At 40.9% G+C, this 16,677-nt stretch overlaps 1 protein-coding gene across 1 annotated transcript in view; it reads left to right on the top strand.

The window, feature by feature from the left end:
• The window catches only part of POLR3B (polymerase (RNA) III (DNA directed) polypeptide B), a 184,867-nt gene that overhangs the window by 140,425 nt on the left and 27,765 nt on the right, over nucleotides 1–16,677 (top strand). The window lies entirely within an intron of this gene.

Here is a 16,677-nt window from a genome sequence, read left to right as displayed (position 1 = left end):
ATGTGCATCAGACTGCAAAGTTGTTTGAACTGCAAGGTCGGCGGTTCAAGCTCACCAGCTGCTCCTTGGAAACTCTATACAGGTTCGCTAGGGGTCGGAACCTACTCGACAGCGCTTAACAACAACAACAACACTCTATACACATACTGATTTTAACTATTTCTTGCCAAGCAAATCTATCAGGTACCTCAAACAAATGTTACTAATTGTTTCATCAAATGAATCCAGCTTTGTCTTCTGACAAAATAAGATGCTATCAATTCAAAGCATTTTTAGTTCCATTGACAGAAGTGAGATTACTTTAGTCACAATATTGTAGAATTTGATCCATCTCTAAATGTGAGTTTGACTCACTAATTTATGCAGTTCCCAGAGTTGCTAAATCTTCATGCCAAATAGCTTTTGAGTGTTTTGTTTTGGTTTTTTTGGTAACTGTCTTAAGTAGAACTGCTTGCTAGTAAAAATAAAATTCTCTATACAACTAGTTCTTAATATCCATGGATTCCACAATCAGGGATTCAACCAACCAAAGCAAAATTATTCAGAGGGGGAAAAAAGGCCCTAAAAAAGCAATTAAAAAAACCGATATTCTCCCATGGAAACTATCACTCAATTCACAATAAAATTTTTTTTTTTTTTTAGAAAATAAAGAAGAGATGGGACAGAAAAAAAATGCAATGAAGTGGTCAAAGTGATCTCTCAAAGGCTAAGATGGAGCAAAAAGTATGATTTACATAGTAGCTACATTGTATTGTTGTTGTTGTGTGCTGTGTAATTGGTTCTGACCCATAGCAACCCTGTACAGGGTTTCTGAGGCTGTAAATCTTTACGGGGGCAGCAAGCTTCATCTTGCTCCCTCGGAACAGCTGGTAGTTCCAAACTGCTGACCCTGAGGTTCGCAGCCTGATTCATAATGTAACCACTATGTGTATTAGACTTTATAAATTAATCTAGAAATCATCTGAAGTATACAGGAGGCTCTGCACAGGTTACATGTTAGAATAAGGGACTTGAATATCTGAAGGTTGTGGTGTCCAAGGGGGTCCTGGGACCTATCCTCTGGGGCACTGAGGGATGACTGTATTGAAAGGATTTATTTTTCTTTTTGTCTTGTCTTGACAATTTCCGAGAGGCACTCCTGAGGCATTCTGGGGTAACCGTAACCTTGTTGACAATGAAGAGGCCTGGTGGCACAGTGGGTAAACGCCTTGTAGCTAACCAACAGGTCAGAAATTCAAACCTAGCAGCTGCTCCTCAGAAGGAATACTGCCTTGGAAGCCCTGTGGTGCTGTTAAGTTCTGTCCTATAGGGTCACGGTGAGTTGGAATTGACTCAGTAGCAGTGGGTTTGGTTTGATATTTCCTGTAGGAGAGCAAAGATCTGATGGAATATGAACACTAGGAGCTTTGACTCAGGAATGCACACACCTTACGTGGCTCAAACTGCCCACGTCATTATGTCTTCATCCCATCAGAACACTGTGGAAAAAGCTGAAGGCTGGTTACCATGTTAGTGACACTGTGACCTAGCACTCCTAACGTCACAGTGATAGTGGATCCAAGCAAAACGAAGTCTTTGACAACTTCTCCATTTATCATGATGTTATTTATTGGTTCAGTGGTGAGAAGTTTTGTTTTCTTTACGCTGAGGTGAAACCTGTATCCACGACTGTGGTCTTTGATCTTCATCAGTAAGTATTTTACATCCTTTTTGCTTTCAGCAGGCAAGGTTGTATTATCTGCATATCATAGGTTGTTAATGAGTCTTCCTCTAATCCTGTTGCCACGTTTTTCTTCATTTAATCTATCTTCTCGAATTATTTGCTCAGCATACAAGATTAAATAATTATGGTAAAAGAGTACAACTCTGGCACACACTTTTCCTGATTTTAAACATTTGGCGTTCCCTTGTTCAGTTCGAACGACTTCCTCTGGTCCATGTACAAGATTCTTAAGAGCACAATTCAGTGCTGAAGTACCCATTCTTCACATTGTTGTCCATAGCTTGTCATGATCCATAGTCAAAAGACTTTGCATTGTCAATAAAACACAGGTAAACATCTTTCTGGTATTCTGTTTTCAGCCAAGATCCATCTGTTATTAGCAATGATATAACTAAATCCAGCTTTACCCTGACAATTCCCTGTCAATGTCCTGTTGCACTCATTTTTTTTTTTTTTTCTTCAAGTTTTTGCTGTGAAATGAGTGAGTTTACAAGGCAGATCACCAGTTTTACATTCAACAAATCATACAACTTGTTTCATCACAATGATTACATTCCCCTCCACGTACCATCTGTTAACAGTATTTCTCTCTATTCATTTTAGCTCTTTTTTTGAAAAAAAAACAACAACACTCAGGCATATATAATTTATATCGTCAAAGGGCACATTCTGCAAGTCTGTCTCCTGGCTGCCAGCTCTCAGTCCCTCTATTTCCCTGCATCTAGAGTCCTCAACTGCTCCCTCTCTCCATGTCCCCATCTCTGCCTCCATCTCTGGTGTTGCTGCTTCTCTGGATAAGGTCTCACAGTCCGCTTGTGCTCTTCTCCCCTGATGGTCCTAGGGTCCTCTGTTTCTGGACTGTAAGATTAGCTATTCCCCCGTTTTTGTTACAAAACTTCTACCTTTACAATTGTGACAGTCTCAATTAGTTATGGTAACAGTTACTCACTATTGAATCATAATAATCTTATCCCCATTTCTTTTTACCAGACCTCTCTAGACAAGATGACAACTATTCAGTGGGGACTCCTTCTTCCCCCCACACACTCTTAAATTAAACTCCCTCTTGAAACCTTGTAAGCCAGTCACTTCGTGCCTTTATCAACCCCTCATTTTAGGTAGCCAGTGCCTAAGTTGCCTGTCCCTCTATACCCTGTGTACAGAGGGGATTGCATTGATACTTGATGTGAAGACTCCTTCCTTCTCTGTTGGTATTTAGAGTTACTACTTCCATGAGTATAGGTCGGATTCATCAAATTGTAGCAATTTACCCTTGTTTCCTTATCAAAAGTTGTTTTTTGTTTTGTTTTGTAATTTTCCTCTAGTCGAGTTCTGATTATCAAGCCATCAAGGCTAGGTCAGATGGGTACTGTCTGCAAATTTGGGTGTTCTTGTGCCTCTCCCCTCACTTCATATCAACTGGATGCTTCACTCTTAGCTCTAGTCCTCAGTGGCTATGTCCCTTGTCCATGGGCTCAGGTGTCCCCAGGTCTCACCACACATTCCTCTTCTCTCTCTCATCTCCAGGTCAGCGGGAGTCAATGGACTTTGGTTGAACTCAGCCCATTTCATCATCGCTGCCTTTCCCCCTCTTCCACTCACCAGTAGACCAACATCCTCACCAGCAAGCTTACATGCCTGCTCATGTGTTCCCTTTGAGTTTCTGTCTTAGAGTGGGTTTGTCCTGAAGAAACTTGATTGTTTGCCTTGAAGGCTTCCCAGCAAACAGCTTGCTTATTTTTGCATTAGCCAGTCATACTGCCTTTTTTGTTTTGGATTTTTCCTGATGATTTTTTCTTTCTTTGAAGATGCATCTTCTGTCACTCTAGCTGCTCCAAGCTGGTCTGCTTGTCCTCTCTAGTGGCAATGTCCCACCTCAGAAGATTCTGAATGGGACTCAGGATTCCAGCTAAGATCCTATAGTCTGCAAAGGCTCCGCAAGAGGCCTGTTTCACTGGGCAAGTTCTAGAACCCCTTTTAGGTATTCCAATCAGTTATAGGCTGAAGACGGGCTTACAAGTTTTCTGTAATCATGTTTCCCGACATTCCTTTCTGTCCTACTCAAGTGTCTAAAATAGTAGGCAAGGGAAACCAATATTCTTGAGCAGTCAGGCATCTTAGTATTATTTCCCCTCTTCAAACTATGCCTAAATCGCTGTATCATAAAGCCCTGTTGTTCCAAGGTTAAGCATGCATCACTATTTACCTCACCTGTCTCAGTGTTCCCCTGTCTACCTTGTTCTTCCACCTCCTCACCCTTCTTGTATTGCCCTCCCTAACACCCAAACTATGATATGTCTGCATTTACCCTGTGCTGTACTGTTGCCTCCCTCCACCTGCCCCAAAACCCCCCACCCCAACCCCACCGTTGTGGTTACCTTATATTCCTTTAACTTTTTCCTCCATTTAAGACAGTCTATTTTATCCTGTAATTTACCGGACCTTCCCAACACCTAGATCTCTGTTCCTCTGTGTTTACCTTCTTTCACATTGTAATTGTTTTGATCATAGACTGACCACCCAGATCCTCTAAATTTGTTCTTATAGTTTTATTTTGTTCTCGACTCTTCATTTGTCGATTGACTTCTGAGTGATGCTGCCATGTATGTCAGTCTCTGGTTGTTGTCTGTTCTTGTTGGTTCTCTGTCCACAGAACTCTCTGTAGGATGTTTTGTAGCTCAGGGTTGGCTTTGGCAAAATCCCTTAGCTCCTGTTTATCCTGGAATGGTTTGATTACACTGTCGTATTTGATTGACATCTTTGCTGGGTAGAGAATTCTTGGTTGGCAGTTTTTTTCTTTCGGGGTTTTGTATATGTCTCCCCATTTCCTTCTTTTTTTTTAAACTTTTTATTGTGAATTGAGTGAAAGTTTACAGGGCAGATCAACAGTTCCCCCATTTCCTTCTTGCAGCATGGTTTCTGTTGAGAAATCCGAGCTTAATCTGATTTGCTTGCCGTTGTATGTTAACACTTCTATTTCTCTTTTCCCTAGCTGCTTTCAGGATTCTGTGTGTACCTTTGATTTGGGAGCGCTTGATTATTATATGTCTTGGTGTTTTTCTTTTAGGGTCTGTCCTTCCTGGTGTTCACTGAGCTTCTTGGTTGCTTAGCTTTTCACTTTTCAGGATGTGATGGCAGTTTTCTTCCAGCAGCTCTTCTGTGAACTTGTGTGATTCTTCCTATTCTGGAATGCCGGTAATTCTTTTAAGTTATTCCTCTTCATGTTGTCACCTTTTTTTCTTTTTGTTCTTGTCTCTTAGTGGTATTGAGAGATTTATCTTCCAGTTTACTAGTTCTGGCTTCCATCTCATCAGTTCTACTCCTTTGCCCTTTCAGTGTAATGTCCATTTCTGATATTGTATTATCAATCGTTTGGATCTCTTTGTGTAGGTTTTGAATTATTTCCAATGTTGTATCTATCTTATTTGATTGTTCCTGTAGTGTTTTCCTGACTTTTTCCTTATTTTTCTCAACTCCATTCATTGTAAAGTGTTTTGAAACATTTTATAATTATTTTTCTGAATTCCTTCGCAGGCATTTCCAAAGCCTGCCCTCCTTCCAGTATGGAGTGTAGGGTCTACCTCCAGCTCATTTGTCTCAGTCACTTTATCTTGTTTCTGGACATGTGCAGATATGGTCATCTGTTTCTGATGTTTGGGCATATTCAGTAGTTAACTGTGGCCTTAAACATAGATGGGTATGTGTTTGGGTACTTTTTTATGTTTTCTGATTGCCTCCAGGTAGATGTGATCAGGAGTTGGACTTCCCTTTTCACTCTTCTTCCTTTATCTCCGCGGTTCTCTCAGGTGTCCGTGGCTGCTCTTATCCTTCCCCGGTTCAGTCTCGCCCAATATGGGGGCTGCTCAGGGAACAGCTGAGTGCCTTGGATTAGAAAGCACTGGACTTCTTGCTTCTGGTACAAATTCCACTGGCTGTAAGCCTTCCAGCTTTGTAAATATTCCTTTATAAGTGATTCATAGTTCTGGGACCTTCCCCTGGGCCAGCTTGGTCCGATATTCTGTGTTGTTACTGACAGAGCTCCTCACTACACTTCCACCCAATCCGCCATCTTGTTTGTTCCTGCAGTCATTTTTAAAATAATCTTTAGCAAAAGTTTACTTGCATGTGGTAGTAATGATATTGTTAAATGTTTTCCGCACTTCATTGTGTCACTTATCTTTGGAATGGGCACGAATATGGATCTCTTCTAATCAGTTGGTCAGGTAGCTGTCTTCCAAATTTCTTGGCATAATGCATGCCTCCAGTACTGAGTTAGTTTGTTGGAAAAATTCTGTTTGTTTTCCATCAATTCCCGAAGTGGTGTTCTTTGCCAATGCCTTCAGTGCACCTTGGACTTCTTCCTTCAGTACCAATGGCTCTTGATCATATGCTACCTCTTAAAATAGTTGAATATCAACCATTTCTTTTTGCTACAGTAACTGTGTATTCATTCCATCTTCTTTTTATGCTTTCTGCAGAATTCAATATTGTACCTATGTTGTTTTTATTAAATACCATTGAGTCAGTTCCAACTCATAGTGATCCAAAGAAAGGCTTATAATACTTGACTTTCTCTTCACGGGCTGTCCTTTGAAGCTTTCTGCTCAGTCCTTATACCTCCTCATTTCTTCAATTTGGTTCAGCATCTCTACACTGGAGAGCAAGTTTCAGAATCTCTTCTGACATCCATTTTGGTCTTTTCCTGCTTTCTTGTCTTCTTAATGACCTTTTGCTCACTTCCTGTATGATGTTCTTGTTGTCATCCCACAATTCTTCTAGTCTTCTGTCATTAGTGTCTAATGCACTTGGTATAGTGTCTTATGCAGAAGTTGGTGGAGTGCCTCAATTTCGTCATCACTGGCTTAAGTATTTGAAGCATAAATGTGAATAATGATATTAACTGGTCTTCCTTTCAGATTATATGGATATTACCCTATCACAGACAGCACTACACTTCAAGATAGATCTTAAAATGCTCATTTTGATGATGAATATGATGCCATTCCTCTTCAGTTTGCCATTCCTGGCTTAGTACACCATATGATTATCTGATTCAGAATGGCCAATACCATTCCATTTCAGTTCACTATGCCTAAGATATCAATCTTTATGTGTTCCATTTCATTTTTGGCACCTTCCAATTTTCTTAGATTCATACTTCCAGTGTTCTGCATTCAGATTATTAATGAATATTTTCAGCTGTTTCTTCTTATTGTGAATTGTGTCCCATTGGCATATGAAGGTCCCAAAAGCTTTGCTTCATCCACATCAGTAAGGTCGGCTCCACTTTGAGGAGGCAGCTCTTCACCAGATGTATTTTAAGTGCCCTTTAACTTGGGGGCGCTCATCTTCCAGACTATATCAGACAGAGCTGTTCATGAATTTCAGTGGCTAACCTTTCAGACTGGACTATGAACCACAAGGTTGGCAGTTGAAACCCACCAGCTGCTGTTTGGAAATTCAATACAGGGTGACTATGAGTCAGAACTGATTGAACAGCACTTAACAGCAACCTTTCGTAAGTGGTCTTTCTAGTCTGTCTCCACTGAAACCTGTCCACTAAGTGTGCCCCTGCTGGTTGCCATAGCTTCTAGCATCACAGCAGTACACAAGCCACCACAATATGAAAGTCATAAGCTGTATGTTATGAAAAAGCTTCTGAAGAAGACTGAAGATGATAGAAGGGCTGGAAACTGGTCCAAGAGAATTAGGACTTACATAGCTGAGAATCAACACCTTCTTTGCTTTGTGATGAACAACCACTGAGCACAACTGGGCAGAGAAGGCCCCATAAAGAGAGTGGAGCTGTTTGACCAGGATCTCTTTAAAATGTGACAGACCCAGTAAGAAGCATCACTTTTTGTGACTGAGCTCAGAGAGCCAGATATTGAGGGAGGAGAGCAGTAGTTCATCTAAAAGGTGGGGTCACAATTAATATAAAGACAACTCCAAGCTTAAAAACAGACAGGATTCACACGCAGCATACCTTATATAGGGAATTTCACTCTAGTCCAGTCTTCCCATGAAAAAAGTCAGAGAATCTCAAGGAAGTACGACCCTTCTTTTGGTCTTTCCTTTATGGATCTCGCCTTTGAGTGTACAAATCAGCTTCCCCCACAAGAGCTTGGCCTTTGGTCAAGACGGGAGCAATGAATACATAGTCCAGTAATTTGCAAAACACTGGGAAAGGACATTTTATTAGTAATTACCTTGTATACCCCCAAGTTGTCCATGTGTTGTTTATGTGTTTATAAAGGAAGTAAAGTTTCATTGAGTTTCACTGTAGGTTGAGTTAGTATATGAACCCTGAGTTCTCACTCTCCTTGTCCAAGTATTCTAGACTTGTAGGTGTTCTTGGGTTAAAGCCATGCCTTAGATGATTGGCATTGAATAATGCTCCGTGGGGGGTGGAGGTGAGGGTAGAGCAGAGCATTAGTTTGGAATGGTGTTCATGTATTCTCTGTCTTCATATTCTTTGGTGACCATAGGAAGAGATCATTGTATATAATGCTGATTGAAATCATGTTTGCAGTAGGTTTTCTGTTAACATAGAAGTAACTTCCATATAGCTTCTTTAACTTTGGTTTGAATTCTACAGGAAGGGAAGTCACCAATGGCAAACATTTGTATCTTGAGCCTTCCGATTTTTTTTTTTTTAATTTTAATTCTTTAACATAAATTATCTGTCTGCCTCAGGAATTCTAAAGATTCGTTTCAGTGTCCAGGCAAACCAAATTATTGTATTTCCAGATTTCTTCTTACTTTTGCTGCCGTTCACAATGAGGGAAGAAAAGTAGACTTCCTTTGATGTGGAGAGGGGGGAAAAAAAAGCAATATATCACTTCCCTGAAAGAACATTTCTCAAGTCTCTCATGTGAAAAAGGATTAGCACCTCCAACAAAGGTCCTGCAGATCACAGAACTGGGCAGCAATACCAAACAGTATTCCAAAGGAGAGGAAAACTGTATTTGAGCAAGAGTGTTTGTCCTGGCAAACAGAAGCTTTTTAATAACTGCAAATCTGAACTAATGGCACCCACGCCTCGATCTCTTCCCCTAAATCCTTGAGGGTGAGCAGGGAGTTTGAGTGGAGTAAAGTCAACCTTTGTTTTACAGGAAAAATACAGTTTTCGCAAAATGTTGTCATGTCACAGAATGGTTCAGTGTATCTATGTTGGGCTCATAGAAACAAAATTGTTTCCAAAATTCATCTTTGGGCCTTTCTTGTTCAACAGACGCCCCATTAACTGATGATCTGCTTCCATTTTGTGTTAATAAAAATCATTCAGCGGCTGAATGTGTTAAGATTTTTATAGAATACATATTTGCAGAAAACCTACCCAGGCTCTCCAGCATGTTAGAGAACCTTTATTCAATAGATGTAAGGAGTTGGTGAGAAGTTACATAATGTTGATTCATGGGTGGCTCGAAAGCCAAGAGGAAAGTCTGTTTGTTAAACAAGATTTGGTTCAAAAAATTGCTTTTGTCAGACCTTCATTTTTTATTTCCTTTTTTCTGGATTGTGTCTTTTAAAGTTGGGAGAATGACCAGACTCTGATTTAAAATAATACCACCACCACCTTGTGCTTATGTAGCACTAAAGATCATCCTGGATCCTGTTCGCTTGCCTGACGCTTTAGTCTGGAGATGTGTGGCTCCCCCCTTATCTTGATCCAGCTTGAATGCAAGTTCCTAAGTGAAAGGGAAGAGGGGGGCTGATGAAGCTTATGTGGGAGAACCCCAAGATAAAGCACATGCTGCCAAGTGATTCTTCTGAGTTTGGGTCCAAAAAGAAATTCCAGCTACGCCGATGTTAATGTTAGAAGTCAGGATAATTTTGTCCACATAGACACCTTATTGCTGGATTTTATTGGATTTCCCTTTTTCAGAACAGTTTTGGGTCTTCATTAGCTAACCAGTAACCCTCTGACCTTTCAGTAAATATCCAACTAAAGCTTGGAAATTAGGGTGTTTAGTGTTTTATGGCCCAGAATAAAAATCTCCAATTCTGTTTCCAAATAGTGTAGCTTCAACACATTTTATTAAGCTCTTGACACATTCAGCAGTGTGTATTTTGTAAAGTTCCTATGGTTATTGTTTTACAATAGCTGCTTCCAGAAGCATTGTAAGGGTTTCAATTAATCAGCCCTTTGTGTGCTTCAGACTATGCAAATTTATCACATCAAACCATTCAACTGCTCATGGGAAAGCCGTGTAAAAACGGTATTGTCTTCTAGCGCCACCTCTCATTTAGAGTGATGTTTTAATAAGAAAGCTAATCAAGTTTTCTTATGCATTATTTATCTGTTAACATGTAAGGAAGAGCCGAATTAAAATGATGTCAGCCGGGATATGGCAAGTGATGTGATAGGTCTGGAAATGATTCAACCACAGAACAAAGCTAATATGATTCAACAGTTTTTGTCTACTCCCCTCCCCCTTGGGATTATTAAGGTGGTGATGTGAAAACTAAAAGGAGGGTAATTCGGTAACTGGAAAGGGGAAGGGGGGAGGAAAGGAGCAACCACCTGTGTTAGCCTTCTCATTTTGCTCTAAAGATTTGCATTTCTGAATGAATAAAGGCACATAAGCGATAAGTTGATTCAGTGCAAACCATGTCTTACTTAATAGCAGCAGTTGAACTTGAAAGCTCTTCGGCTCCTGCTTTGGCCCCTTTTAGCTACAACACATCCTTCAGCAGTAAACTATTTCCCACCAGAACTCGGCAGGCTCGGGTCCTGAGATGTCATTACAAGACACTGTCCTAGCCTGTTCCCTCACTTGAGCAGCCCACTACCCCATAATGAGCATCCTTTCGTCTCTTCAGCTGAAGTTGGTGCAGCCGCAACTGCTCCTTCTGTTCATGCAGTCATTCAGTAGGTCTCCTTTGCCTTCCTAGTTTGCTTCCCACTGAAAGTAATTAGGGTTCTTATAATAATTCCTTGAATTTAGATACTGCCTTTCTCTAAGGACCTCGGAGTACCTCATCAGTTGCCTCATGAAATAGGTGGCTACTTATTCCCATTACGAAGACCAGGCAACTAAGGCTCACCAGAATGTGGTGTACCCCTCCCCTTCCCTCAAAGTAAGGGAGTATCAGCTGAAGAGCAGAAAGTCAAATTAAGGTCACCCAATTTTTGGATACCCGGCCATTTTGGTCTGAGAACCCAAGGGTAGTAAACTCTTAACAGACAGCATTACCCCCACATTTATGAACCTCATTAACACTGGGCCTCACTCAGTAAAATGTTCCTTCCTACTAAACATCAACAGTCATCTTCTGTGATTGATGAAAACTCACAGCTTCATTTCTCCCTTCGTTCAGTGTAGAGTGTTCAGCTCTGCAGAATCAACACCCTTATCTAACAGTGAAGTGCCTGCAGAGAGTGAAAATAGGTCATTTCGATGCTGATTAGTATTACTACACAGAATGTATTGCCAGTGTGTTCTCTATCACTTAGAGCGTTCGAACGTGGCCAACTGACTTGTACGATGTTTGGGTTTTCAATATCCAGTCAGACTCCTCTGCATCAGGTGCTTCTCAGTGTGGCAGTCCTTTATAGGCCCCCATCGAAGTCCAGGCCCTATAGCATGTGCTTGGCAACTGTGAGAAAGGAGACTTTCCCTTTTCTCACTTAAAAATAGCAATATATATCAACCCCAGAGTAATAAGAGGAAACCAGATATTTAGAGAAGGTTGTTGTTAAGAGCCATCGAGTCAGTTCCCACTCACAGTGACCCTGTGCAGGGTTTCCTAGAAGCTGCTGGTGAGTTTGAACCACCTACCTTGCAGTTCAAACCAACCTTGCGGTCCAGCACATTATCCCGCAGTGCCACACCAGGTCTCCAAAGAAGGTAGACCTGTTAAAAAATCAAAAATTGAAGCAGAGAGTATTATATTAAATAAGACCAGCCTATCAAGAAAATCTGGAGTCCTGATGTGGCACTTGAGGATAAGCACTGGACTGCTAACCACTAGGTCAGTAGTTCAAACCCACCAGCTGCTCCTCTGAAACTGTATACAGGATCGCTGTGAGTCCGAGCCCACTTGATGGCACTTAACCACATCAGTAAAATAGAAAACCACTTGCAGGTCAGTTCTTAACACATTACAGTCACATCAAGGACAGCTTTTAAATTTAAGATGCTTCTGTAGTTGGTGTTTGCTTCCTTGTCTTGATATGATAACAGAATGTTTTCACTTTTCTTTGCCCTTTTTATTTCTTTTTCTGTTTAAATTAAGCTAGATCCATTATATACATAGATGTACTTACACTAAAACTTTTGGCTTAAAAGTAAAAATGACTTTTGAAGAAGTCAATCACTGTTGCTAATTAGAAATACTATCTAAAACAATCAGATGAGTGATCAGATTTGCTAGGGTGTGTTCTGTGAAGCCACAGAAATAGGAGTTGTGACTTGGTGTGAGAGACTCCTGGGTCTGAGGCATGATACAGAACATTGTGGCCGCGGGTCCCTGGATCTGCCACCCGAGTGCGTCTGCAGTCAGATGTAGACTCCCCAAATTCTTTGCCTTTACAACTCGAAATTAAGGTTGGTGGTGATGGGATTCTATTTTATAGACTGGATATATGGAGCCCTATCTCCTCTTTCCACATTCATTTTTCCTTCTTATCTTCTCATACCGTCTTAGTGGCCTAGAGTGACCTAATTCCCAGCTGGGGGGCAGTCAGTGCTAAACTCCCCGGAGCCTGTTCCATGGGTGTATTTGCATTTCACTACCAGGAGGTTGTGCTATAGACAATGGGCTGGAGGCAACCAGTCTGAGCCACAGGATGAAATTTTATTTTAAAATCTGCAATGCTGTGTAAGTATTTAAGGCATGAATCGGTGATTGTTCCACTACAGCGCCCATTAGATATGGTGTATTTGTAGTCCATCCTCTGTTCAAGGTTCGGGGGGTGTTAACAGGCTGAAGCCAACCACATATCATTTCCATTTTTAAGCCGGCATGAAGGGTGAGCAACCAGAAGTTTTCAGAGCTCTAAATATTACCAGAAATTTTATGACTCAGACCTTGGAGAAAACACTTTTTCAGTTTTTCATTCATAAATACGAAAAGAGAGTTTCATGTTTTGATTAAAGGTTTGACAAATTCTGAAAAAGAAATACCTTAAAAATGAAGCAAGAAAAAAAAAGTCTGGTTCTGTCTTTTCTTCTTCTTCTTAACTCCCTAATGAATTCAGGAAAACACAAACTTCTTAAAAATCATGAAATTTGAGATTTGAGATCCTCAAATTCTGTCTAAATATTTCATTTTAACTTCTAAGCTCATTATAGGCTCTTTGTGTGAACTTGTATGAAAATCTGTCAGCTATGACTGGCCTCATAAGCACAGTCAGCGGACCAGAATAAGTTAATTATTGACTTGTGTCACCAGTACCCTGCATGTAATGAAGCACACAGCTGTGTTAGATCTGCACTCAGATGTCTTGCTCCCATTGTTCGTCGAGTCAGCCGAGGGGAGAAGCCGCTGTGATGGAGAGCCCTCAGTTCTTTCTGCTGTTCTGGCTTTCTGTGTCGATTTCATGGATCTTTTATCATTCACTTTCACACAAAACAAACAACACAGGGCTGTCTGCTATGGGAACCATCTTGGCATATAAAAGGGTTTTCAGAACCTAAAGTAATTTTAAGTTTGCAAAGATTTAATTTTTGGCTTACAGGTGCCCTTGGTTCGGTTGTAGCCAAAGCAGTTCCTCTGGTGGAATGAAATAATCGGGAAGTTATTTCTCTGTAGTGTTTAAATGAGCTATCAGCAAAGGACTGCTAAGAAAATCACTTCCCCAAGAGGAAGCTCAGCATGAAATACTCTTCGGATTTCAAGCAGGGAAGAATCGGAATGAGCCGTGTCTTTCATTTCCATAACATCATAACATTGCATCTGCATTCAGAGTGTGCTGTCAAATTGAAAACACAAAATTCCAGTGTACTCTCTCCTTACCCTCCCCCAATACAAGCATGTCCTGCTTCAGTTTCTGTATCCCCTACCCCGCACTCCCTCTTTCTCTTGTTGGAGGACCACAAGCAGCTTCCCCCTCTGCAGACGCCAGCACCCCCATTGAACTGCTGCTGAAGGGGTGCTAGCTTTCCCGACCCCACACCCACCACCTCACCAGCCAACATGGCCTTCTCCCCAGAGCATGGCCCAGACCGGCGGCTTCTTTCCCAGTTGCCATTTTTAACATTTCGCTCATTGCTCAACAATGTTGTGCACCAGATTTACAGTTCGATCTCTTTCAGAGTAGATTTCCCAGTAGTTCTAGTGTTTTGTCAGATAATTTCAGTGTGGACAAGATGGATTTTTGAAGGGAAGAAAGAAGGATGACATACTCTATTTGATTTAAATTCTAACATATGGCAGGTGAATTTGAAATAAAGTGCACGAAACAATTTGATCTGTTGTTCATGTAGGAAAGCATATGCATATATATTTTTTTTGTTTGTTTGTTTTTCATTTGCCATGCTCGATTTATCACTTTTTTAAAAACAGCTTTTATTATAATTTGAGTGATAGTTTACGTGGATGGTGGTGGTGGTGATGTACCATGGAGTTGGTTCAGATTCGTAGCGCCCATAGGGCTTCCGAGGCTATAAATCTTTACAGGAGCAAAAAGCCTCAGCTTGTTCCTGCAGAACCACTGATAGTTTCGAGCTGCTGACCATGAAATTAGCAGCCCGACTTGTAACCACTACACTACAAGAGCCCCCTTAGTTTACACAGAAGAACATCAGTTTTGCATTCATTCTGTTGTACTTCATTTCGTTGCAATGATTACAGTCCCCTCCATGCATCATCATTCAACAGTATTTGCTTCTATTTCCCCTATTTTTTTTAATGTACACAAAAACATTAATATATAATCATTTAAACAACCAAAGGGCATATTCTGCAAATCAGCCCTCTGCCTGCCAGCACACAGCCTTTCTCTTTCCGTGAGTCTAGAGTCCTCATCTCTGCCTCCATGTCTGGTGTTGCTGCTTCTCTGGATAGGGTCCCACATTCCACTCATGCTCTTCTCCCTTAGTGGTCCTAGGGTCCTCTGTTTCTGGACTGTAAGATTAACTACTCCCCCCTTTATGTTACAAAACTTCTACCTTTATACTTTATATACCTTTACACTTGTGACAGTCGCAATTAGTCATGATAACAATTACTCACTATTGAATCATAAGAATCCTATCCCTCTCTCCTTTCACCAGACCCATCTAGACAAAATGAAGACTATTCAGTGGAGATTCTTCCTTCCCACACACTCTGAAACTAAACTCCTTTTTGAAACCTTGTAAGCTAACCACTTCATGCCTTTAGAGGCCTCTCCCCACCTCCACCCCCCATTTTAGGTAGCTGGTGCCTAAGTTGTCCATCCCTATCAACGCTATATGCTGAGGGGATAAGCTTAATCTTTGATGTGAAGACTTCTTCCCTCTCCATTGGTATTTTGAACTACTACATCTATAAGTATAGATCAAGTTCATCAAATTGAGCAATTTACACTTGTTTCCTTTATCACATTTCTTTATCTTCTTTTGTTGGAGCTCTGGTCATCAAGACATTGAAGCTACGTACTATCTGCAAGTTTGGGCATTCTTGTGCATCTCCCACCCACCCACCCCCACTTCATTATCAGTTGGACGCTTCACTCTCAGTTCTAGCCTTCTGTGGCTAGGACATTGCCCATGGACTCAGTTCCCAAGTCCTCCAAGCTTCAGACCAACCAGCTTTTCCTCTTCTCTCTCTCATCTCGAGGTCAACAGTAGTCTGTGGAACAAGATCGACCTCAGCCCATATCTTCATTACTGACTTTCCTCCACTTCTTCTCACATGTAGACCAATGTGGTTGCCAGCAAGCTTACATGCCTGCTTTTGTGTTCCCTTTGAGTTTCAGTCTTGGAGGGTGTTTGTCCTGAAGGGACTTGATTGCTTGCTTAGAAAGCATACACTCTTTATAGAAAATAATACAGTTTCCACCAAAAAGCCAACTAAAATAACACATGCTGTAGAATTCAACTCCACAAGCCTAATTACTGTAGTGTTGGAAGCCACTAAGAAATCAGAATACAGTGTCAAGTGGGTACATGGCAGTCCTTATTTTTAGACTTTAGCTCTTGGTGATTATAACATCTTTAAATTTTTTATTTTAAAATAGTTTGAATAGGTTATGTAGAAGTCAGACTGAGGAGGGAAATTTTTCTTTAGGTTCTTTTCATTAGGTTCAGAGGTTAGCTAACTTTACACACAGGGAAAAGTAATTTTTCTTGCTATAAATATAAAAGCATTTTTCCTTAGTCCAGTGTGTGTACACTTGTTTTCAGTTTCTAAATTATATGGATTGTGGTTAAAAATCTTAAGTTATGCCCTTCTCCCTCCTCCCAAGAAAAAGAAAGGTATTTAAAACTATTTAGTGACAAAAATCCCCTAAAGGTTAGCATACTATTAAGGGAGCAATGGAGCTCTGGTAGCGTAGTGGTTACGAATCGGGCTGCGAACCTCAAGGCCAGCAGTTCGAAACTACCAGCCGCTTCGCAGGAGAAAGATGAGGCGTTCTGCTCCCGTAAAGATTTACAGCCTCGGAAACCCTGTACAGGGTCGCTATGGGTCAGAACCGACTCGACGGCACTTAACAACAAAAAAGTACAGTTAATTTAAGGAGACCATCAGCAGTGTGCATATAGTGGATAGGTTTTTATTTTGTTCTGTGTTCATTCTTAGGATGCCATTTCTAATTCTCGTCTTTTCTCTGAGAATGATGTGGCATTTAATTTCTCTTCCAATTTAAAAAATTCAATCCAGATCGCTTTTCTAATGGGCTATAAGCTCTAGGACTTAAAATTCCTCTGGTAGTTTAGGCCCAGGCAGAGAGCCCTGGCAGGCAGCAGCCAGGCAGGTAACGGTCAGCAGTGCTTGGTTAGACCTACCAGCACAACCACACA

Source organism: Chrysochloris asiatica, unplaced genomic scaffold (genome assembly GCF_000296735.1).
Source record: "Chrysochloris asiatica unplaced genomic scaffold, ChrAsi1.0 scaffold00076, whole genome shotgun sequence".
Lineage (NCBI taxonomy): Eukaryota > Metazoa > Chordata > Mammalia > Afrosoricida > Chrysochloridae > Chrysochloris > Chrysochloris asiatica.
The sequence above is the reverse complement of the archived record's forward strand: the minus strand, read 5'-3'. Positions and strand labels throughout refer to the sequence as shown.